Here is a 24,560-nt window from a genome sequence, read left to right as displayed (position 1 = left end):
GACCAGCGCCTGGTAACCATTAAGCCCGTAACAGTTTGTAATAATCGCTTTACAAAACATCCTCGCCCGGGCGGCACAATAGGCTAGGGCAGTTGCCGCACCAGAACTGGGTCGCCGTCGACACTTTCAGCAGTTAACCACGGCACAGCACAGTAGGTGCGTTCGCAAGCAGCAACGACGAGACACGGGAGGGCGGGAAAACGTTTAAGACCGGTTAATGCCGCCTCCAGTGGGGGCCATAATTACAAGTAAGTACATTTATTACTGGCGATTCCGAAATTGTACACAACGAAATGCAACGTGGAGGGGAGAAAATGGGGTGGAAGATGGTGGGGTGAGCTTTTCAAATGTCATGAGACTACGGGTGGGTTTAAATGGGGCGAACATTAGACCGTCATTTAGACAATGTTCTTTTGCGTGAGTTTCGGGAACAGCGGCAGCAGTAGCAGTGAGTCGTAAGGTGAGCAGTCTTCTCAAGAACCCATTCGAAGGCGCGCCTGGCTGGCACCGAACATGCTAGTAACATGCGTCCCAAAACGGCAAATCATTAGCTACGATCATGAAGTGGTTTTGTGTGTAGCGGTCAACCCGGGTACGAAACTTCCTCCATTACGATACCGTGTGTTTGTGTGTGTAGGTGGCCACCGATCAAGTGATGCAAAAACTGTTCCCTCACAGCAATTTAAATTCGAGAACGACTTAGCTTCATTACGCTAATTAACACGGAAATGTGAAGGCGAGCTAGGGAACTTTTGCTACCGAACGCGTGTTGGCAAAAGTGTTTTCTGTTCGGGAAAAACAAATTTCCCGAGCATGAAAATCCATTCCCCTTTCATACTGAACGGCAGCCCGGTTGATGTGTCTGACGTTTGCTCCCGTTACAATGTACGATCCGGTGACGAATGGAATGGGATGCCCATTTGCCCTAAGATTATACTCCCGGGACGTGGTTCGAGTGAAGGGGCCAAAGTGAAGGCTATCAGAGAGAAAACGCGCAAGAGAGAGAGAGGGAGAGAGTTGAAAATAAAAGTTAAACTAAAGCTGCCACAATAGAGGAAAAGCTTGTGCTTGTTAAGCTTGCACCAAAAACACATGAGCAAAAAAAAAGGAAAAAGCCAGGATTCCTCACATGCTCCTTTAGTGCTGGGAAAGAGCGAACGGGCGTATGGGAAAGAAATTAAAACTGCTCCCTTGGTTGGCAAGCGAAACCCAGGCAATCGGGCTCGGTGCAGTGAAAAGGCAGCAAACATTCGGAGCGAACAGAAAGGTAACAGGAACAATAACGACAATGCTCGGCTACAAGCGCACACGAGCGAATGTTCCCATTGTGCGGACAAAGCGAGCGAAGGCAAGGTGTTTTCCTGACCCCACTCAGCTACCTCAAACCCACCCCTCTCCCGTTCCCTACAAATGGAGGCCAAGGTGAGGGTTGAACCCGGCGTGCCAGTCCTACTGCTAGTATGTATGTGTTTTTGTTTTCCTTCCCTTTTGTAATGCCAACATACACGAGCTTCGTGCGCATTTCTGTGCTCCCCTTGTTCCGTGTTCCCGGGCTCACTTAACAATGGGGCATTCTTTCGGTGCCTTCATGCCGACACCTGCCAACCCTTACGAGGTTGGCAGGTTGATTTGGCCGGGTCATGTTTTCTGCATTCTGCAACAGGCAGACGGCATATGGGAGCCGTTCAAACATGCAGCTCGCAATGCAGCCCAGGATCCGTTCGGGCGAATCCTTAAAATGGCTCATCTCAGCTGACGATAAGACGCATCCGCATCGCACTTATCACGCTCACCGCTCACCTCGATAAAACTTTTCCACATGCAGCGCCTGTACATGCAAAACCCGGTCCGACTTTTCCACCGAGCGATGCAAAGTGCTCGGTTTGGCCAGGTTTGAAATTATTCTAGTTATTACATTTTGTAACTGGCCCCTCGTTTTGGCCTCAGCGTCCGATGCAAATTTTCACCACCGTTAAACGAAGCGGATTGCAAACATGCCCCTGGAAAAAATGAGCCAGCAGAAAATACAAGAACAGGTAGAGGTAGCCCTTGGCAGCTAAGGGGCCGATGGTCGATCGGACGGTCGGTCGGTCGGTGTTGGGCAACCTAGAGTGGCACACAGGAATTTGCAAACAAAAACAGAAAACATATGCAATGTAAGCGGGAGCGACCGTAAAGGATAGTTTTCGGTCAGGGTAGAATGTTACTTTGCGGTGTTTCGCTTATTTTGTGCACAAATTAAACCGTTACTGCTAACCGCGCAGCACGTTTGCAATAAAGTTTTCCATTTGAAAGTGGAAATGTGTTTTTGGAGGTTGGAAGGAAGAGTGTTTTTTTCTTCCTCGCTCCCAATTATGAAGCATGTTTACGTTTTAAGTTGAAAAAACATTTTTTCATTAAAAGTTGCACCACATGAATCTCCCGTATTAATATCATGAAATTCTTTTACTCAGAATAAAAGAAACGGGGCGCCGTAAGGGTTGAAACCATGTGCAACTGAACCGTTTTAACAAGCAGTAAGAAGGTGCTTGATTTTTAAATCGCTCCGTTTCGCACACCGGATTGCGAACATTGAAATTCAAAATATACAATCCTCGAACAAATGCTGCACAGAATAGGATAAATATTGACACAAGAGTCATCCGATCGAAATACAGTGAAAAGAGGATTAAAGTATTCATGAATTGCGCTCCTTCTCCTTGGGTGTGCCGTGCGCCTATCGGTGCTGTGTGCTTCAGTGAGTGGTTGGCAGAGGTGGAGCAGATCTGCAGATCGAGCATATTCGACGGGCAAAAGGAGAGAGCAAAAAACACCCGGGCAGCTCCAGCATTCCAAAAAAGCTCCGACAATACGAAAGTTCCGTCATCACCGTCACAGTGCGGAAGCACTTTAACTCGCTAATGCCGCGGTGGTAGCGGTGGTGAACTTGCAAGCCCGTCGTCAGGTTTGGTCGTGCGTCGTTCCGCTAAGTTCAAGGATAAACAAACAGCGGAAGAGCGATGAGTGAAAAAGTTTGTACGTGGCTAAATGTATTTATTCGATGGAGACGCCCAGTACTTTGTGGGTTCGATGTAGGTGCGCGAGCGTTAAGTCATGCACGGTCGGCTGAGGCTGCCGTAAAAGGATGTGAAATTCGAAATGAAGTTTTAAATAGATTTATACTTTCTTTTGTGGAGGTAACAGGATGGTGATCTAATTTTCAACACATGGTTTTAAAAGTGTTCCTTGATAGTCGTTATAGCATCGGTACACTTCTCAGCATCACTTAGCATACAGCAAAAAGGCAGCAAGACGATTGCCATAAACTAATGAAATGCAAAGCAGTGTATAGCTTTCTCCGAAAAGTGTAATTGATTACTTCGCATCCTATATTCGCTCTAGGAAATGGGTGCAAATCCACTTAAAACAACACACAGCGCCAAACAGTTCCATCTACTGTTCCCTGTATCACAAGCATGGAGTGTTTCCAGCGATAAAAATAACAACAAACCCGTCTCGGTCTATGGAAAGTAAAAGAAAGCAAACGCAAAAGCGTTTTTCGAAATTTGATTAACATTTCAACACACCAACGAGCAGCGAGCAATTCAATTTAGCTAGAGTGAAAAGGCTACCTGTACCGAAGGAAGCCGGTTGTTGGTGTTGACGCGGGGTTCCCCTTTTATCCTGGTAAAACACGAGCCTGAACGAGCTAGCAGTGACTCGTTTTGCGGCTAATATTGCGGTAAGGCAAACAAACATCAATGATTTCGGATGAAATTGATCGTTTTTGTTTCGCTGGGGTTATCTTAAAAGCTTTTGCAAAATTTTCCATCGAATCTGGAGAAAGAAGACGGAAAACTCATTAAACCACAAGCGTAATCTTAATAATACTCTACAGGTTAAGATGTACCACGCGCCTTTCCGATTGTGTCAATCAAGCCAGCTTGTTGCCATGTTGGTTTGTGGAAAAGTTTTACCGGAAAAAAACAGCCCCACACGGTACACTATCATTAAACGAAAAAGCACCGCACAAGATAAATACATTTCATCTATCAAACTGTGCCGATCGGTGGGTTTGTCTCCGTTCAAAAGTCTAGCCTACTCTATGAACTAGCTGCTTTTTGGTGGTGATTGTATGTGTGTGTGTGTGTGTGTGTGTGTGTGTGTGTGTGTGTGTGTGTGTGTGTGTGTGTGTGTGTGTGTGTGTGTGTGTGTGTGTGTGTGTGTGTGTGTGTGTGTGTGTGTGTGTGTGTGTGTGTGTGTGTGTGTGTGTGTGTGTGTGTGTGTGTGTGTGTGTGTGTGTGTGTGTGTGTGTGTGTGTGTGTGTGTGTGTGTGTGTGTGTTATTAACCAGCTACCACCCAAAAAAGCGATCTTCATTAGTGTTTGCGGTGCTGTAAACCATCCAACGACAAAAAGCGTACCGGCCAGCTTAGCCAGTTCGCAAAAACGTCGTCGTCGTCGTCCTTTGGGCCGTTCCATAAATCACTCGCTTGTTTGTGCTGGCCCCTTCCACCGTGGATGGGTGACAAAATCGCACAACCTTTCCCGAAAAGGATACGACGGAGTGCGTCAAATAAAAGCGAATACTGCCCCCTCACCCCGACCGACAGCTAGCGTCCGATGTGGGACACTCGAGTAAGTAATTTGGTGTGCATATTTTAACATAAATTAATCGAAATCGCAGCCCCGGAAGCCAGGTAGCTGGAGGCAGAGAGCACGCTCGGTGGAATAATGAAGATTAATATCGTCAGTTCGATGTCTGTGGGGGAGACCGAAAAAAAGGGGGAGAAAAACCCAACACACACACCGACTCAACGATAATCATCGGCGCGTCCTGTCCTATGGCAATGATGTGTTTGAAGGGTGAAGTGGTTAGAAAGACAATTTCGCTCAAGATTCATGATTGGTCGGGAAATTCCCAAGGTCTTTGCGTAGGTGCTTCATCAAGTTTTCCACGTGTCGTTCTGGAGCGCAATAAAACACATCCTCCGAGTGGCGAAAAACTGGCGGGAGTCGAGCCAACGGACGTCCGCGTGTTGTGGTTGACTGATGAATATTAATCATCCCACTGGTAAGCTGGAATTATGCTGCAATCTTAAGCTCGGCCGAGGCTCCTCGGTAGTATGATTACACAATGAATCGCGGCTAATTTCAATTGGCCCCCAAGGTACCGCATCAGCTAGCGCGCGTTAATTGTGCGCATCTGTAGAGGCGGTGGGAAAACTCGGGACTGCAAAAATAAACTCTCATAGCGCTCTCTCTCTAGCGGGGAGCGTCCCCATTCACTCGAGCGCCTTACATCAACATTAGTTAATCTTGATCTGCTGCATGCTCTCCACGAAAACACAAAACATCGCTCATTCATCCCCTTCAACAAGGGTTGATTCTTCGCTGTCAGCTTCAAATCAGAGAAATAAAATCAACCGATAGAGCCCCTATCCTGTTGTGAGACAATTTATCTTTCCTCCCACTTCAGCAACGATGCCGCCCTCCAATCTTTCGGTTAAAATCCACCCCGAAAAAGGAAGGGCCACTGAAATGGAAATGATTACATTTATTCTTCTGCTGCTCCTTTCGTGATTGCGGGGTATTTGGTTCTATTTCGCTGATTATCTCGACCCGGCTCTGGCTCGAAACTGAACGATCGATCGATTAACCAGTGTCGTCGATGGCGCGGGTCGCATCGAGCGAGAAAGGGAAATGCGGCGACAGCGAGTGAAAAGGTTTTCAAATTGATAACTCAATCCACATGCCACTGGCCACAATCGGATCGGAGACTGCTGTCAATGAGTGGCACCGATCAGCACAAGGCGAACGAATAATCCTCCTTCCCCTTGGGGGGAGGTGGACAAAGAGCGGTAGGTGAAGTGACGTGGCGGTCGCTTATGGAACAATGTAGAATCCCGCCGAGAATAAGCGCCAACCGCCCGAAGCTAAGACAAAGCCCTCCAGCAATCGGTAACAGCAAAATGGTATGCTTGGGCGATTTCTCTTCGCTGCCGGGTTCTCGTAATGCCTCTGTGGAAAACTCCCCTGGAGTGCCAGCAAAATGATCACACACACACATACACACACACACAGACGGACACAGTCACAATCCGAAACAAAGCAACACTAACGATGACACACGATGCTCGAAGACAATGAAATAAAACATGGGATTTTTCTTCCTCACCGAGCAGCACAGAATGAAGCGTGTTATCATCCGGACCACCAGCAGCAGCAGCAGCAGGACATGCTGGTTGTCCTGTGGCCATATACCGGGGCCAAATGCTACTCGAAAGTGACGGGTTTGTTCCTCCCGTTTGGGGGAGATGAGCAACGAAACGTGCGGGTGTTGAAATGATTTGAAAAGATCCATCCCCTTTCACCATTCATTGACTAGCCTTCTCGGGGTGGTGGTTCTAAAGGATTTCGTCCTGCCATTTTTTTTGTGTTGCTTAACAGAAAGCTTTTTGGGCCATATTTTCTAGGAAAAAGGAAAGACTTGAATGAAGCAAAACTAAAGCACGGTACGATGGAAGGAACGTTCCCGAAGCAGAATGTTTCAATGTCGTGGCATGGAAAGCGATACACACGGTGAGATGAATGGGATGGCCCTGTTTCGTTGTCACTAGGTTCGGTGGTGTGGTGTGGCAAAGATTTATGATTTGCCAACCGGTTTAATTCGGTAAAGCAAGAGGAAGCAAAAGAAAATGGTGAAAACCGACACTGCTCTCAAAGTCATTCGAGTTCGAACGGATTCGATCGGGCGTCCGTGGGGTTGAATTTTCCCGAAGCATTTTCCGAAATGTAAATCCGGAGCTTTAGCGGCACACACACATAAACAGACCGAACCGATGAGGATTATGAGGCAAATTTTCAATGTATTAATTGACTAAAAATACATTCGGAATCGGTAAAAATACGCCTGGCAGAATGCTTTCGGATCGGGTTTTTTTGTTTGTTTGAAACGGTTTGATTTTATTTTCTCTCCTTTTTTGCTGTACGTATCGACTGAAATGAGTGGGTTTTGCGTCCTATGTAATGGATTTGGTTTTGGGTGGCAACGTAACATCGAATTGTAAATTTGTTTTGCGAAAATATTATCGCATTTATTATTCATAGTTCAGTATCGTGGAGCGGGGTTTTTCCGTGAATCGATTTTGCCGTCCGCCGGGCCTGGAGCTCGAGTTGGTGGCGATGACTATTCCGGAACATTAATTTACGAACGAGGATCGTGCGCATTCGGAAGCATAGTCGTTGTACGGTGGAGTTGTTAACCGGAACGAATAACCAGCTTCCTCTAGCAAATGCATAAATGTAAAATCAATTTTAGCTTGTTTTTCCGACAATTCATTACTGCCAAAAGAAGTAAAACGAAGGACTTGTTCTAACATGTGTTTAAAAAAACGAAAACCAAAGACAACGCTTCTCGTAAAGCTTTCTGTTCTTTCAGCAACCACTACACAAACACTGGCCAGGATAAATGAGTGTGTTAATTTTTTTCCCCCAAAAGAGAACTCGCTTCCGGGGGTTTTTCGTCGAACTAGCCCACTGCTAGCGTTTCGGTGGATGGCTTTTTAAAAAGTGGTAATGAGCAGGAATAAGTGCGCAAATATTATAATGAGGTAATATTTGTACTCTCGCGTGGTATACATTCGGGCGGTAGGCGATATGGGGTGGTGCTAACCCCTTTTTCCTCGTGCTGAGTGTTTCACCACCCGAACGCCACATGGAACATGGTGGCTGGCTGGCCGTACCATTCGTTCGGCACTGCGTCATGAATACTAAGTGAGCAGTTTTAGCTGACGTGAGCATGGCCAACGTCGTCGCGTTTGCAGTACACGGTGAAGGTGGCCAGCTTTCTGGCCGGCAGCTTAGCGACGCTCCGTAATCCTCGCTCGCTTGTAAGCCATATTTTAGCCCTATTTTATCCCGGGCAGCTTTAGTCTATGTTACTACGTCAATTGCAAAAAAAGTGCCCGGGAAACGGTTCGTTGGCTTATGGTTATCAAATTTGTAAGTTGATTTTAATTGCCCGTGTTTGGCGTTGATACAAGCGTTGATAGTTGCTTCCCCAGGTTGATGTTTTATTGAACTTTTCGCTAAGCCTTCTTGAGCTTGTGTGAGAAATATTTTGCCTCATCCAACTAAGAACCCACAATTGGGAGCCGTGCACTCGGGTTAATAATGTTTGTTCATGCCAACATTCGCTTTGTTTTGCCAACATTGATTCGAACCCCTAGCAAGGCGTTGGCAGAGAGAGAAAAAAAGCGATTTCGTGTTGAAATTTGCCTATGACTAGTACATTCCGAGCAATACGTGCTTTATATGTTTGCTCGTCGTAAATCGATTGCCACCGTTAGACGATACTGTACACAGCAGAAGAAGCGAAAAAAAAGCACACAGATACGAAAAACCTCAAGCCTAGGTCATAAAAACATCGTAAACCACATGTATCATGTTCGAAAAGTGTGTTTGCTACTTCTTTTTCGATCACTTTTGAAGTGTGCTAGTGTGCTAGACATTATTGGAGGAAACCGAGGGAGGTGGGGCCAGGGAAAAGCCTGGTGGAAGGAAATACCATACGAACACGCCCCTTGCTAGCACACACACACACACACACAACACATCGTCATGCGAACCGAAAATGTACCGGAGCCGTACCGAAAAACGTGCCAGTGAGTGCTTTGCTCGAGGTCCACAGCCCCAGACAGGAACCGGCGTATAAGCGTGACGCGGTAGCGTACCGGTGAATGCGATAGCTTGAATTTCCGGTCCCAGTCTTCTTCCTGTCGTTCAGCCACCGTACCACTTTCGGCACCACATACCACTCTGACACAATAATAACACACAAACACACAGCCCAAGCCAGCAAGAAGTGTTCGAGTAACTAAAGCTTAGCCGAGCCTGCCACAAGAGCGAGCGCTTGATTTCAATTCTGCGCTTCCTCGTTTCAGAGCACCGTTTTTTTTTTTGCTGGTTTGTTTGTTCATCGCCCTTTGCGAAAACCGGGAGGAATCTTGCAATCATAACATTCCATTGAATTTTATAGAAATACTTTCCGCCTTGACATAATTTGGGATCGACGAATGGCATCGCGGAGCATACGCGTTCGCGCGAGGCATTCGCGCTGGCCGACCCGAGGCGAGGTTTTGGTGCGTCGGGAGTTTTGGTTCCGACCTACCAGAAAACCGACAACCCGTGCGAGCTGTCTGAGGCACCACAGTGGAATTGCATGCTCCCTGTGCTCATCGGTGCAACGAGCTCCGGGGAAGCTGTGTGCACGGGTTAGAGCTCAAATGTGGTAGATTGATTGTGATTTCATGAATGCGATGGCTTTCACGTGAACCGACTGCAAATAGAGAGAATTTTACACAAAAGGAGCAAAACGATACAGCGTTTGATTGCTTGGCTTGATGTGGTTAGTTAAGCACAGTCGGGAGCATTGTGATGTTGATTGTTGTGTGATCGCTGCGTGCAGCATTTGACTGATACATTATGCAACTTGCTTTCGAAGCACATCATGTTTAGTGTTTTAGTGTCTCCATGTTCTAAAGGTTATGAGGTTTTGCAGAGAAGAAATGTATCAGTAACTCTCAAGTGGATATTGTAGGGTGTTGAGTTGTTGTTAAGTACTCTAGCTCTTTGAACCTATTTTCCATCTTTAACTCTAACTAAAGTTCAATCTTCCAACTTTAAAACTCTTCTTGATCGTTTGGGTCTAGATTTTTTTTATATAATTTTTTTATAACAAAAAACAAAACTATTGTTTAATTTAAATGTTAGATTGATCAATTGAGTTTGGTTCTTTAAATTTAATATTTTTATCGCGGGATTTGGAGTTTCAATTCCAAACCGAAACATTTTAATAACTTTCAACCCAACCCAACACCATTCGGCGTAATGGAAAAGGAAAACACTCACACGCTTTAGTGTGAAAAGTGCGTCTAAAACGAGCGTCCCATTTCAAATTAGTTCAACAACGTCTCGCGCGTCCGTTTCTGTCGCATCGAAAAAGGCAATCCAGCACTCGGCAATGGAAGAATTTCGGTCATACGATCCGCCACCGTACGAGCAATTCCACAACCGTGCTTTACATACGAGCCTAGAACCTCATCGGTGCCTTTTTACAGCGAAACCGCTTGAGAAAGGCATAAAAATAAGCACTTCATATTCATTTCATTACACACTCTTTTTTATTACGGCCCCCGTTCAGTGTGCCGGAAATGAATGCCGTAATGGTGGGTCGTGGAGCTGTGGGATGGGAGAGGGACTAGGGGGGGAAGGCGCGGGAGCTTTCCTTTACGGGAGTCATAAATGGCCTCAAGTTTGCACTTCGTTAGGGCGAATGGAAAGACCTGTCTACCTTTGCTAAATCTTCCATATTTCTCTCGTCGTGAAATGGAATATATTTATATAAAAAATAACAAATACACACACACACACATTCGGACGGAGCCCTCACACATTCCCAACGGAAGCGATGGGAAGGCACAGCACAGCAGAATGGATTTATTTATGTGCATCAAAGTGAAGTAAAAATCTCTGTCCTGAGAGTGCTTTCACCGGTTTGGCAAGAGTGCGCCCCATTTTGCGCGCCCAGTCCCCGAGGTGCGGTTGGATATCTGGGAAGGAAATATTTTTCTGCACCTATTCCGCCCGCCACCACGCCCGCATTGGGTACGATTTATGCTGCAACTTACATAATACATCATCACGATAATTGTACAGGTACAGGCAAAAATGGGTCCCGCACGTAGACAGCTCGGGCAGCAGCAAAAGTGGGAGCTTTTAAATGCAAGAAGCAGCATTCGGACCGGGCGGACGCCTTTCGGATGCGAATTGCATAGTTTCTAGGGGCGCCGGTGGTATGAATCGTTGTGAATAATGAATGGGACCGGCGTATCGGTGGGGAAGGGGAATCCGGCATCCCGCGGTATGATAAGAAGCTCGCTTAAAAATCTCTTCATGCATACGCAAAACCCATGTTAATGAATCGCCGCCGCGTGAGTGAACCCATATTTACGGTGTGTCGAGGGAAGGTGAAGATTTCTCTTATCCACGCCGGGGGCTTTTTTTATTTACTTAAAGTGCGCGAAAAAATACATCTTCATTGAAAAGTTTCCACACAAAAGAACATAACGGTTGTAAGAGATGCATATTTTACTGCCGGACACATGTGGTAGATTTAAGCGAGCTAAATGATACACTCGCTAAAGTTAGCCGTTTTCCTTTATGACTAACGCGGCGCTTAAACTTATGCAAAACGATGCCCGTTTGTTATGATTTTTTTCCTTGAAGATCTTAAATATTGTTGGTTTATCAAACTTTGCTATAGCATTATGGTGTTTTTAGGGTGCAAGACGACTTTTGATAGGTTAGCGCCTAATTGTATGCAAAATGCTGTACCTTAAAGGAAACAACATGTCTTACTTATAAGATCTTACAACTATCAGGCTAGATTTGGCAAATCTATGTATTTCCACATGATTCTGTTAGCGACCTAGGAGTATGGACGATTTCTGGCATAATCTCATTTATATTCTTCTAACTTAGCACTTAAATGTATGGAAAACGCAATTCGTTACAGGATACAAGATCTGTTTCTAAGAACGTCTTACCGCTATAGGGCTAGGGTTAGAATTCTTATGTAAATCCTTGTGGTTCAGATAGGGACTTAAGAGTGTACACGATTTCTTCACTAGAGAAAACTTAGAGCTTAAACTTATGCAATACGCTATACGTAATAAGAGACAGCATCTATTTCTTAAAAGATCTGACAGCTATTGGGTTTGATTTGAGCAAACCCATGTAAGTCCTCGTGATGCTGTTAGAGACCTACTACTATAGGCGACGTATGACATATTCCCATTAAAAACTTCTTACACAAGCCACACGTGTCCTCCGAGCAAAAAATCACCTTTCGCGTCAACCAATTCTTTCCCCATTTGGCGGCAGAGACACAATTGTGCTGACATTAACAAATTAATCATATCATCGCACATCGTGTGTCTGCCGCTGACATTCAATTTCCGCCACGTACGATCGGGCCAGAGGATCAAACAAATTGATTCCATTTTCCACACGAGCAAAAGTGCTCGCAATGGCCTTTAAACGGATATTGAACGATTCCCATTTTGCTGATTGCTTTCTTCGTTGCCAGACGCTCATGCGGGACAACCGGTGGACGATGGGTGGTTGAGACCGAGGAGGTGAAACTTGAAAGGGAAGCCAGTGAAAACTGGCTGAAAAATCATAAGTCTAGCACGTGTGTGTGTGTGTGAATCGTTGTTTTTCTTCTCATCTGTCGGTGGTTAAAGCAAAGGAAAGTTCGTCTCTCGACACAGCTTCAAAACCAAAACAATTGTGTTCGGGGAGAAAGTTTTCCCAACGAAAGGTTTCGCCCGCCTGCCCTCCAACCAACAGATGCACACACACACACAGATGTACCGGGTGACACGAAAGGCAACAGAATCAATTGATGTTTTCCAATTTAGTCGCTTTTCTCTGTAACCATACGGCAGCCAAGTATGCCAAGGGAGCAGGTCACCGATGGATCTGCGCCGGGTCGGTGAGCTTTGTGTGAAATATTAGTTTTCCATCAGCTTTTTCTCCAAAGTGCTCTAAAATAGCAGCGCAGGGAAAAAACGATCGATCTGGAGATTTTGTTTTGCGGATGGACTTTTTGCCCAACTTTCACATCATCGCATTGCTGTTTAACCTACGCTAATGTTATCATCCCACCGGAGTGGGCATGGGTGTGTAACTTTCTGACCAACTTTTCACACAGAATGGCGAGACGAGGTCTCTGCTGGTATGCAACCCAACCCAGCTGTGCTTTTCTTTCCCAAAAACTTACCCATGCGCTTGAACGGTGAATCGGCTTCTGCCAGCCCAGAAAACAGACGCTCCGAAGATGTCTGAAAGCTGTGTAGTCTTCACCACCTTCGTCGTGCGCTTTTTTTCTTTCTTGTTGTTGCTTGGTTATTGTTATGCTCCGGCTTTTATGCTCCAAAACTTGAACGGGCCAATTTCCCCTGACGGTGCTAAATAAAAGAGAAGGAAAGCAGGAAAATTGAAATTATGATAAATTCATTTAAGCGATCTCCATTCTTCTTCCATTGTGATGAAATTGATGGATGAGAGCCCGGGGCCAAATTTATGACTTCCGGATTAGAGATGGTGGTGCTGCTCTCTCTCTCTCTCTTTCCCTCTCTCACACACACTACACGTCAGGGAAGTCATACCGTGCTCGGTTCTTGAAGATGGTTATGGAGAATCGCTATGGATGTGGTACATGGCCGGGTTAGGCAGAGCAACTCTTCCCACTCGCTTCATCTCAGTCGCTTCCCCGAAGAGCGTCAAAACGTACAGTTCATTCGATCAATGGTGAAATTAAATTTAGTCAGCAGTCACGCCAATTCCCACGAAACACACGTACCTGCCGGTTCGCCACGTAAATTTGTCGAAGCTTCTTACGAGACTCACACAGGCTACGGCTTCAACCTGGCGGCTTTGGAATGAAAATGTGAGGTGAGATGCTACGCACATACTCAAAGGGATGCCAAAATGTCTCGAAAAAGGCGCGGATGGATCGATACGGGGGCGAACACCGCCATAATGCTTCCCAGTTTTGACGACCCTAGTTGTCACTGTTTCATCTGCTGCTGCTGCCGTGTTGTTCCTCCCGGCTGTTTTCCTCTCACACTCACACTCATTTCCCACATGCATTTTGTGGTGTTGAACGAAGAATGTGTTGATTTTGCTTCCCGTACATAAAAACGCAATAAACAAATTGCTTTCAACCGGAAAACTTCCAAATTTGTTCGGCGGCTGCAGCCCAATGCGCTCGAATCTGGGTGTGATGGAATAGTTATAACAAAAAAGCGTGGAATGAAATTTGCAATAAAAATAGCCAGCTTCAAACATTTACACGCATGATGAAAATGATTAAAAACCCCAGAAGCTGCATCCTTTTCACCTCATAAATGCAGCATGAATATTTGTTTTTTCGTGTTTGAGGTTTTATAAAAAAAATCAATTTGTTTTCTGAATGCAATTTCACACAATCAAACATTTTCTTTGATGGCGAAAATTAAAATTTTCCATAAAAATCTCTCGATGATGAATTTTTCCTTTGCCGGAGTAACTTTTTTTCCCGTTAGCATGTTTTGTGCGTTATTATCATGTTGGGGGAGCATAAACATAATCGACCGTAAAATATGTTTTGATGCAACAAATCTACCCGGCGCTCACGTCGAAACGGTTCAGGCATAAGTTGTTTGCCCGTACCTCGATCGGCACTTATTCGATAGCATCCAGCCACCCACCCAACCGACCAAACAATTCCCGCTTTCCCATTCCGCACACAGTTCGGCTCAGCCACGTGCAAATATGCTTTTGCATAAAGCTGTTTTGCAGTGCTGCCTGGCCCAAGTACGACAGCACGGGCAGAACGAGCGTGCACAACCGTTACCGGTAGCAGTTTTCCTTTGCCTTCCCACTGCAACTTTATCACAAACCAAACACAGGAAGAAAATGAAAAATAACATTGCATTCGTTTCGATCGCATTCGAAAACACCTTCGAAAAGTATCTTCTCGGACGAAACGAACTAGCGAGCGAACGAAGATGGAGCCTATTTTTCACGCGCAAATGCTCGTAAAATTGGCTGCAGATGGAAAATTGTTGAAGTAAATCTGGACGAATGCTTTTCGTTCGGCTCAAAAAAGGAACAGGAAAAAAAAATGCTTCCTTTCCTGGATCGAATGTGCCATCGTTGTCGATCCGTTGCCATCCGATAAGACCCAGGACCACCACAATCGACCGACAATAAACCGATCACGAAAGCGTGGTAGGCACACGGCACAACTACAACAATGTCAATGACTGGAGCGGACTGAATGGGAGACCGAAGAAAAGGGGGTAAAAAAACTATTCCCAAAAGGATTGTGTGACAGGCGGGCTTCAGGAAAAGCAAAATGGCAAACAGAGGAATCCCATAATCCTACACCTACCGAGAGCGCATCGTCATTTTAGTGGTTTCGCCGCCCGGGAAACCCGGGGCTCGTGTAGTAGTGGAAGTAGTTATTATTGATTGCGGAAAAGTTATTGCCACCAGTGTTAAACGACTGACGAGTACGAAGGTTCTTCTTTCACTCGCTTCCTTCGGCACAACGTCACAATGCGGTGGCAATCGATTGGCATCGTTGGATACTTCACGTGAGCCGGCCGTAGCGCGAAGATCGGTCGTATAAAGCTCGTAAATAAATATCGTCAATAGAGCGTTCGTCGCCACATCGATTTAGTGACTTACCCGGGACTTTCGGGAGTCAGCCCTCGTCGATGCGCTTGACGGGATGGGAAAATCGATGTATCAAATCATCATCGTTGCTGTCGTGCGGGACCGTTTGAGCAACGAACACGACTAAGATCAATCAATCGATAGCGTTCGCGTCCTTCATGCGGGTCTATTTTAGTTCTAACCATCTAACCGGAAAGCATGCAGCGACTTCAAGCTGTCAACCTGTGCGGGACATTTTCTCTGCGCACCTCCAGGAACAACACTGCGAAGAAGTTGGGCCCTAGTCCCCGCCCCAACATTACCCACATTAATCGCACCAAGAAGGAAACGGAAAACGATAGGCCTCCCCTGAAGGTAGGCAACCCGGCATGACAACGACCCAGACGCTGCCGACGGAGCGGAAAAGCGAAAAACTCCACTTTATTTTCTCGCACCGCACACCAGGTGATAAATGGGAAGGAATTAAAGGCTCGAGCCTTTGCCCGGGTATCACCGGTTTGCCAAAGTCACAGGTGTCGGACCGCCCCGGTGTCGCTGGGCGAAAGTTTGTGCACTTGACATTTTACTTTTTGATGGGCTGGCTGGCTGGCTGGCTACGTGTGTGTGAGTGTTAGCGTTTTTTTTTGGCTTTCGACAAGCAAATATTCAAAAGTGGCTGGCCGAATGTGTTTTCGGCCATTAAAACCTGTTAATAGGTTTTTGTCGGTCGTGCTCGGACGGTAACGAGCACCTGGGCGACCGACTGCGGCAAGAGGGCTTCCTGCTGGGCGTGTTTTCCTTCGCATGGAAATGACAGTCGATTTTCTCACGATCTAGAGGGGGAAAGGGCGAGTATAAAAAGCTTAAGCTAAGCTATGATCGGGCAACTTTCGGTGAAGAATAGAAAAAATTACCCGGGATTGAATGTAAAAAAGTGGGTTACAACTTTGATCCATGTAATTAATGTGATTGAAATGGAATGTGATGGGGCATGATTTGTGAAATAAGTTTTAATTGATGTTCGCAACACAAGGAGTGTTATTTGATAAGGGCAATTTATTTTTTAGATGGTAAGAATTAAAAGAAATTAGCGGTTTACACAGCGTACAAGAAATTGTTTAAAATGTGTATCACCGATTGCATACATTTAGGCTGTATTTTTCAAAACGATTCAACGATGATCTCAAGTTTTCAAGTTTTCATGTTCCAACGCTACCAAAATGAATCGAATTAAACTATAGTGAATGTAGTCGATGCGGCAGCGTCATAAAGAAAATATTATCTCATTAATCGTAAATGCCTCTTTCACTTACAATTTGCAGCCATTCATGCTTTGCACCGGTCCTTTTTAAACCTTCCCTAGAAGTGATTAAAATTGCAACGATGCAACGGTGCATAAGGATTCCCGGCTTAAGCTCTCTTTAAACATGATGATAATAATTGTTATTACAAAACCTCGCGTAACTCCCTGCCGGGCACACCACAGGGCGGCGGTGAGATTATTCTTCCACACGGATCGCTTGCTTTTTGTGCTGATTTCACCCTTCACTTGCTGCGGACATATTTTCTCCCCCGTGCTTTGTTCTGGTTGGGAATGAGCCACATTGAGGGGGAAAAAACTGAATCGGTCTCATGAGGACTTTGTTGAATTAAGATCTGTTTTTATCTCTGCTGCTCACCGTTTTTTTTTTCATATCCTTCAGTCCCTCGTTTTATTTCTATTTTTCGTCGCATTTTTCCATCCAGCTATCTACTTTAAAATATATGAGATCCAATTTTCCGTGGCAACTATTCTTGCGTTTTAGATTTCCGCCGAGTTGTGGACGGTTTTACTGGCCTCGTTGATGGTGGTGGTTGTGTTGTCACGGGCTGTTCGTAGAAATAGCATCATCTAGACCGCGACCAGAAATCCGGCCAGCTCAACGGATTTGTATGCATGAGCGGTTGAGATCACCTAGCGAAGGATAATTTATGATTCCCGTGCCCGCGACCATGGTTCGGTCAGCCTGAATTGAGATGCAAAAGCAAAGGCCGCAGGCATTCGGGGCTCCAGAGAACCGGCCGGGTATGATCCGGACCGTGTGAAGAAAAAAAAAAAGCGAAGCAAGAAAAAAAACAAAGGCATGTGAACAAACAACAGAAGGAGGTAGCGCGATGAAGCGCTACTACATCTCAACAGCTTTGCAGCCCGCCCCGGGCTACGATGTCAGTGAGGATGTGATAAATGACGGAAGCTTTGTTTACATCTGATCCTAAGCCCGCGCGAATTGTCTCTTTGCGTGCTATCGCGATGGCTGCCGATGAATGCGGCCCACATCACAACAAAAGGAAGACGTTTCTTATCGCGGCCGATAACGCTTTTATGTGAAGTCAGTGCCTGAGAGGGGATGGGGAGGATTGAGACGAGAAGGCCTGTGGGTTGGGGAAGTGTTCGTGACCGACACTTGAACACATGAGAGTGTGACGGGATTGTGTGGGTTGTGGGCGATTCCTTTCTTTTTGAAAATGGGGGCCACACGTCACATTGAAGGTTTGGCGAACGAAGACGAATGGCTTAAGGAAGAAAACGGCCAGGACAAGGTCAGTGAAAAGAGATTGTTATTGAAGCATAGAGAGTGGGTTGTTGGGGACATGTTGTGACGTTCATAAATATATTATGTGAAAATACGTGAGATTTGAGCATAACAATTGCAGTAAAAGCCTGCTAAAGAAAAAGTCGACATAGTCGACATAAACTCCAGGAGCTCTCCAAAGTCAGAATGTTAGATAAACATTTCGAAGAAAAGAAATAACCCACAGAAGAACATGTTCCAAAAGCTTAATTTAATAATAAAGACCAACTTGAGCCTTAACCTTCCCGAGAAATGTCTCTAGAGCACTGTCTGACCTTCAAAAATCATGGTTATTACAGCTATCATTGCCCTGCGCTTTTCGGTCCCCTCCCAAAGCTCCCTGCTTGGTGGGTGGAACTGGCACACAGCGAAAAAACACGCGAGCAAATCATGCTCGTACTTTAAATGCGAGAAAGCAAAACAGCACGTGAAATAAAATCCCCGACCAACATTATCAACAACCTGGGAACATTTCGGGGAGATTGAGACTGGCAAACGAAACGTCCGCAGTTGAAATCACAATTTGCCCCACGCTTGTCCACCTCATTTCCATACCTTCTTTTCGGGTCTGGGCAAAAACAGACGGAAACAGAAGAAAACCCCGGCACGGGTGTACATTCCAACTACTTGCAGAAATGATTCCACTCCACGTATACCGAGGAGCGAAACTTCATTGCGAAACGAAAGCAAAATGACCTAATTTCCAAAATCTGCTTTAGACTCTCTCGTTCTCCCTCTCTCTCTCTCTCTCTCTCTCTCTCGTTGGTTCCTCTTCTATCTCGTTCACGCTGTTTCGCTCTTGAATCACATGTCTGCTGAGCCAACTCGTGTCGCGGAAAGCCCGGTCTTCGCTGTTCCGAGAATCACCGTCATGCCAATTCCTGAGGTGGTCATTTTTCGGTCTTCTTGCCGTGCCATCTTTAGCGACACCGATGCCGATGTCCTTTTGTGGATGGGTTTGGGAATTTAAAGAAGCGCAAAGCTGAGCAAACCAAAAAAAAAGAAAGCATTTGTACGGCAGCCACGCACCGAACCACACCAGGATGCACACACGTGCTCTCAACGAGTCCGACCGTTTAATGCGCCAGTCTACGTTTTATGGTACTCATTTCGCCTTGTTTTTTTTTTTTGGTGTGAGCTTGCTGTAGCCAAACCAGCCAAGTTTGCTGAAGTTTTTCTGTGTTTGTGATTCCATTTTTTTGTCACTGCATTCTTGGAAAGGCCGGCTAGATAGGATAGTTTCGATTTGGTCCCAAAGTGGAGCGCCGTGTCTTTACCATTTGGGAGAAAAAAAGGCAGATTTCTAGGAACAATTCTATTCGACCGGCAAGTTTCTGCAAGTGCCAAACAATTCCCCGATCTCGTGTAAGCACTGTTACCGCCACGGAACGACAGTTGAATATTGTATGAGGTTTTTGTCGGTGCATCCGGTTGAACAGCGGGAGCTCGGACTGATTTTTTGTCAGTGTGTGCATCCAACGATAATGCAGTGATTTTATGACGTCTGCAAGCAAAGTCCCGTCATCCGCTTACTAGACGATTTTGGCTCAAATTTAGGTAACAAGCTCGTTTATTTTATTCCTTCGCTACAACAGGATTATACAATCTGTTTTGCTCCTCGACCCACCTAACTATAAGAATTTACTTTCTCAGCTCGGTTGTTGACACCGGGCTTGGTTCGTGCTTGTTTCGCGTCTTCCCGCGAAGCTTTGCACAACCATCTACAACGTTTTAAATCCCCATTCGCTAATCCTGCCCCAAAACACTAATTATTGCGGGCCCCTAATTGCGGGCTGCTGCTGCTGCTCCGTGACTGACTCAGCACCACTGTGTCTTATATTTTGACTCGACTCGAAAGCTTACCTGCAAAATTTTGCAACTCATTAAAACTTATCACCCCGGAATATCCAACCCTTTACGCGTACATCGGGGTTGAAACAACCCCGACACTGGCAAACGACAACCGTTTTGGGGGAATAACAGCAGACAGCAAATGGTTCTGATTTGCTGTGAACGTGAAAAAACGTATTGTGTGCCGATCGGTAGCGAACAGTGGGCTTGGTTGGCGAAACAAAGACAAGTGCACTTGCATGCGCTTCGAAGAAAAGCATTTTTCGGAGCTGATTTTGTGTGTTGTCCAATAATTCCCCGGAATGTCGCAGTTGCTTGTCAGTATTGGTGCTGCAACACGGATTGCTTTGCGACGCGTGCGTGCGTTTGTGTCGATACTGTAACCGTTCTACTGTTATCCGTGGTAAGTTTGGCTTAGTCTTAAGTTGTGCATAAATCTGTTCCAACTGCGCTGCCAACCAAACGAAACTGCGAAACCCGTTCGAGCCAGTGTTTGCTGGAGCCCGTGTTCACGGCCGGATTATGCTTCATTTCGTTTATATTCATTTGCGTTCCCCGGCTGCATAACGCCGTTGGCAGTGAAGCAAGTATGCGTTTTTATTTGTCCGCTCTTTTATTTTTTGAGTTTTCTTTTTTCCACCTTTTTCCGCGTTCTTTCGATGCATAAATTTTGAAAGCTTCCATTGCCAAGCGGCGCTGTGCTGTGTTTGGTGCTGCCGGGTGTGAGTCTCTTTTGTCCTTCGCCTTTTCCACGAGGGTTTTCTTTCGATTATTGCACCGGCAACAGGCAGCACCACAACAACAAAAAATCTGTTACATAAAGCTTTGCTTCTTACGTCTGGTAAGCTTTTCTTGAGGATGGATTTTGTGTGTTTTGTTTCGGTTCCGTTTCTTGTGCTTCATGCATTATTTATACATCTATTAAAGCGAACTACAAACTGCAAAGTATTTTAATGGGACAATAAACAAACATGGTGGGGTTATTGCTCAGGAGAACAAGGTTACTTTTCAAGGTGATTTGCAGGAATTAAGTATATCAAAAAGTTGTTTTTAGTTTTAAGGAATTAAACAAATGGTCGATTGTATAGTTTTCTTATAGTATTTAGCATCAAACATAAGAGAGTTTCACTTACCATTAGCGATATAAATGAAACATTTATAATATAATACGCTTATTCTTCTTGATGGTTTTTACAGCCTTTTGTCATTAAAGGTTAACTACAGAGTGTAATTCCTCTCGCTGGATTCTGCAGGACGAATCACATAAACTTTATGGAGGAGCAACCTTCACCCCTCTGACCTGCAGCAATCACTCCATCTGATTATAGGCCTACCACGCCTCTTGTGTGTGGACCGCTTCTCTCATCTCATGATTAGACCAGCTCTCCAGAATCTGACGAGTCTAATTCGCTGCAAGATGATGAGATCATCGAACAGCTCGTAGAGCTCGTCATTGTAGTGACCCCTAGATTGTCCTTCCAAGCATACGGGGCATAAACCCTCCTGAGCATTTCATCTTGAAATCAGCTTCAAGGATTTAGTCAGTTTTAAATAAACTCCATGTCTTAGTGGCATATGTGAGTACTAATTCTAAAAACTGTTTTATTCGGCCCAAACTTCGTCTGTCATGATAAGAGATCTTACACAGCACTCTTACGCATATCTCGACGTCTACATTGTTATCAGTGGTATCTATCGATTACTATTTTGGTTTTTGCCTCTGTGATAACTTATCCGAGATCTAGTGCCGCTAGTTCGAAACTTCGATAAGCTTCTGCTACATAGAACAGTGTCAAACTAATAATTTCTATACCATCAGCGTATGCCAGATTGACTGATGAACTGTATTGACTTATAAAAGATGGTCCCCGAAGCTTCAACCTCCTAGTCACGGATGACCATCTCTTTGGTGGTAGCAAAGAGCCGTGAGAGTTTTCCATCCGTCTTTACCTGGCATTTAAATACAAAATATTGGGTATGATAAATTGCAATATCCTGCACTGTACCAAGTGGGCATTCTATGTGAAATGATTTTATCGAAGTGGATCTAAACTTTACAACAGGCATATTGAGCAATGCCTCTAGAGAGAATAAAATTATTTAACCACCCAATAAACCAATTTGTAAAACATTTGATTGAAATAAAGTTCCACATAAATCTACATAACTCAAACTTTAATCATTTCGGTACCCATTCTCACTCAAAGTCACGCCTGTAAGGATCAATCTCATCGTATCCAGATCGAACGATGTAACTGCTGGCAAATCCCATCCGCAAGAGATAACTGACTGACATTTTGTTCCTCGATGGGACGCACATGATTGGGTTTAGCCTATAATTGCTGCAGGCAATACTAACGCAAACATACTTCACTCAATATCCTTCGAAAGTCGGATGCTCGGATCTTACAGCATCCGCCAGCCACCGAAGGACTATCCCCGGCCATAAGTTAACGCAGCAAGCAGTGAAAGGAAACCGTTGGAGCGCATCTAAATTCATTGCATTTAAATAAACAGCATTCAGCATTAGCAGGCATCAGCAGCAGTGGCAGCGGCAGCAGCAACCGTCAGCAAATATTCATTGTTATTTCGTATCGATAGCGACCGTTTGTTCGATTGGAAAATCACTGCATTGGCAATATAGCCCCTCGCTCGTGGCCTCCTTCCTTCCCGATCCACCCATTCTTCTCCTCAACCCTGGTGCGTTTCGCAAATAAGATCCACAATTTTCTAAAAGGGAACTAATTTTCATCGAGTACCGTTCGTTCCGGCGTTCCATTATGGCGTTCGATGCTGTGGATTATGATGATCCTGACGCAAGGGTAAGGATCCTCGCTTCCACCGGCACTCTCCACAGCCGTTGCGATGGAAATTGATTTCAAGTAATTTTCTATTCACATTCATTGGATAAAACGGGATTCCGGCTTGCCTCACAGTGGGCCTGGTAGCGTCAAAGGCAGCGTTCGGATGTTCGGAAGCGATGGCTCCAGCTTCTTAGGCGAAGAAACTTGCGAAAGACAGGGCCGCTGTCTTTTGCCTCGAGGGAAGCCGACGCGCGTCAGACACACTTTCGGAAGCGACGACCAATAGCTCCGGGGTACGAATGAATACCGAATGAGCGTATATCGCACAACGTTCGCACCTTATTGCTTCCGATTTTGCTCGCCTGCCTCTGCTCGGCTTGGTTTTCACAACCTCTCGGCTCAATTACTGTCCCCCTTTGCTGTTCCTTCCTTTCCCTGACACACAGCGGAAGCTCAAATTCCACGTGCTTCCGTTTTATTTTTATTACATTCTAGCTGGAGAGCTAGCTTCTCCAGCGTGTGTGCGCACTGGGTCCTGTTTGGCTGTTGTTGGTATGCAAGCTCCTACAGACACACACACACGGCAGTTCGAAATCATGTTTGAGGGCAACACAATGTTTAGTGCCACCCGCAAAAAAAGCCGTAAGGGAAAGGTGAATAAAAATGCCATTCCCCTTCCAGGCCCCACCCTTCGCACTCGAAGGGCCACCCGAAAGCCCGGAACTTTCAACATCGTCGATTATATGTTTTCGTTTCAAATCGCACAAACTTGCTGCAAACCCTGCCCGACTCGGCCAGTGTATGTTCCGGGGAGGGGTTTTCCTGAGGGCACGGCCAGACAGGAGGCAAATATTTATGTAGCTGAGGTGAGCATCGGGTTAACCCAACCGCAAAAAAACAGGAACTTCCACAGCGTCAGACAAGCAGGCGGGATGGTGCTGGCGGACACTAAACAAAATTTTTGCCTCAAACCGATAGAGTCGGCCCGAAGCGATAGAACTGGGGACAGACTGGGGAAGTTGAGTTCAAAAAACTTGCAACAACACAACCCACCGACCGCAACATGGACTGTCAACCACTGGGACGGGAGAGCTAGGGGTTTGGTCAACCGAAAGAACCGCATGTCCTTTATCCCGCTACACACGAACGAAAATGGACCCACGGTCACGGGGTCACAAAAAATCCGGGAAATGCTTTGTTGTTCGATCGTCCTGCCGGCGTGGTCTTAGAGGGTGGTCCGAAACCTTTATGTCATATCTTTTTTAGCCGCTCGCTGTCCACTTTGCTCACACCCAAAGCACCACAGCCCGTGGCAGTGAAATCGTACTGTTTACGATGCTCAATTTCTTGCCCCCGGCGCCGGCGGGCACTTTGCGAGGATATCGGACACGGGAAACCGGTCCTTTGTCTCGTGTCCTTTTTCACGAAAAGCGTCCCCGTTGGTCAGCCTGTGGGTACGATCGTTGGGGGAATTTATGCCTCCGACATTGTCCCATCAGGTTGGAGATTGCTTAGCCGTCGCCACAACACACTGTGAACGGTGTCCGGAAAATACGGTCAGGTCCGGTTTTCGAAATTGGACCCATCAAGGACATTGACAGGAAATTAGCGAAAGCCGGAAATTGTCAGCCCTCTAGAGTTCCTCGGAGCTCAGTAATCGGCAAACATGGGACGATTTAATTGATCTTGGAATTCGTTCGAACCAGTGGTGGTCCGGTTCGATTTGTGACGTCTGTTGACATTAAATCCCAACCATCAAACGGCTCTCCGAAACAGGTCCGACACAGACGTCATGATGTAGCACCACCACTACCGATTTGGCAAATCGCCATCAATCAATCAGCACAAAATGGCTGCCACTCGGCATAGTAATAAATCGACACCCCGTCAGTGTTGGCTATCAATCAATGCAAAAGTATCCTCTACCAGCATCGAGCAAGAGTAAGACGAGGTTCTTTTTTTCTGTTGGTTTGCTAATAAGATTTCAACCCACTCCGGTGAAGGAGTTAAAGCTGACCGCGTGCTCTTTTTTGCTTCTATTTGTC

General features: G+C 45.7%; 1 protein-coding gene across 4 annotated transcripts in view; it reads right to left on the bottom strand.

Annotated features, from left to right (window-relative positions):
- Positions 1-24,560, bottom strand: part of LOC118504940 (dipeptidase 1) — a 123,796-nt gene that overhangs the window by 88,313 nt on the left and 10,923 nt on the right. For all 4 annotated transcript variants that reach the window (XR_004905374.1, XM_036040035.1, XM_036040036.1 and 1 more), the window contains exon 2: positions 12,826-13,012. The gene's annotated coding sequence lies outside the window, so the exon portion shown is untranslated. The remainder of the gene's footprint in view (positions 1-12,825; positions 13,013-24,560) is intronic.

This window comes from Anopheles stephensi, chromosome 2, assembly GCF_013141755.1.
Source record: "Anopheles stephensi strain Indian chromosome 2, UCI_ANSTEP_V1.0, whole genome shotgun sequence".
NCBI classification, from domain to species: domain Eukaryota; kingdom Metazoa; phylum Arthropoda; class Insecta; order Diptera; family Culicidae; genus Anopheles; species Anopheles stephensi.
This window is presented reverse-complemented; position numbering and strand designations above follow the sequence as displayed.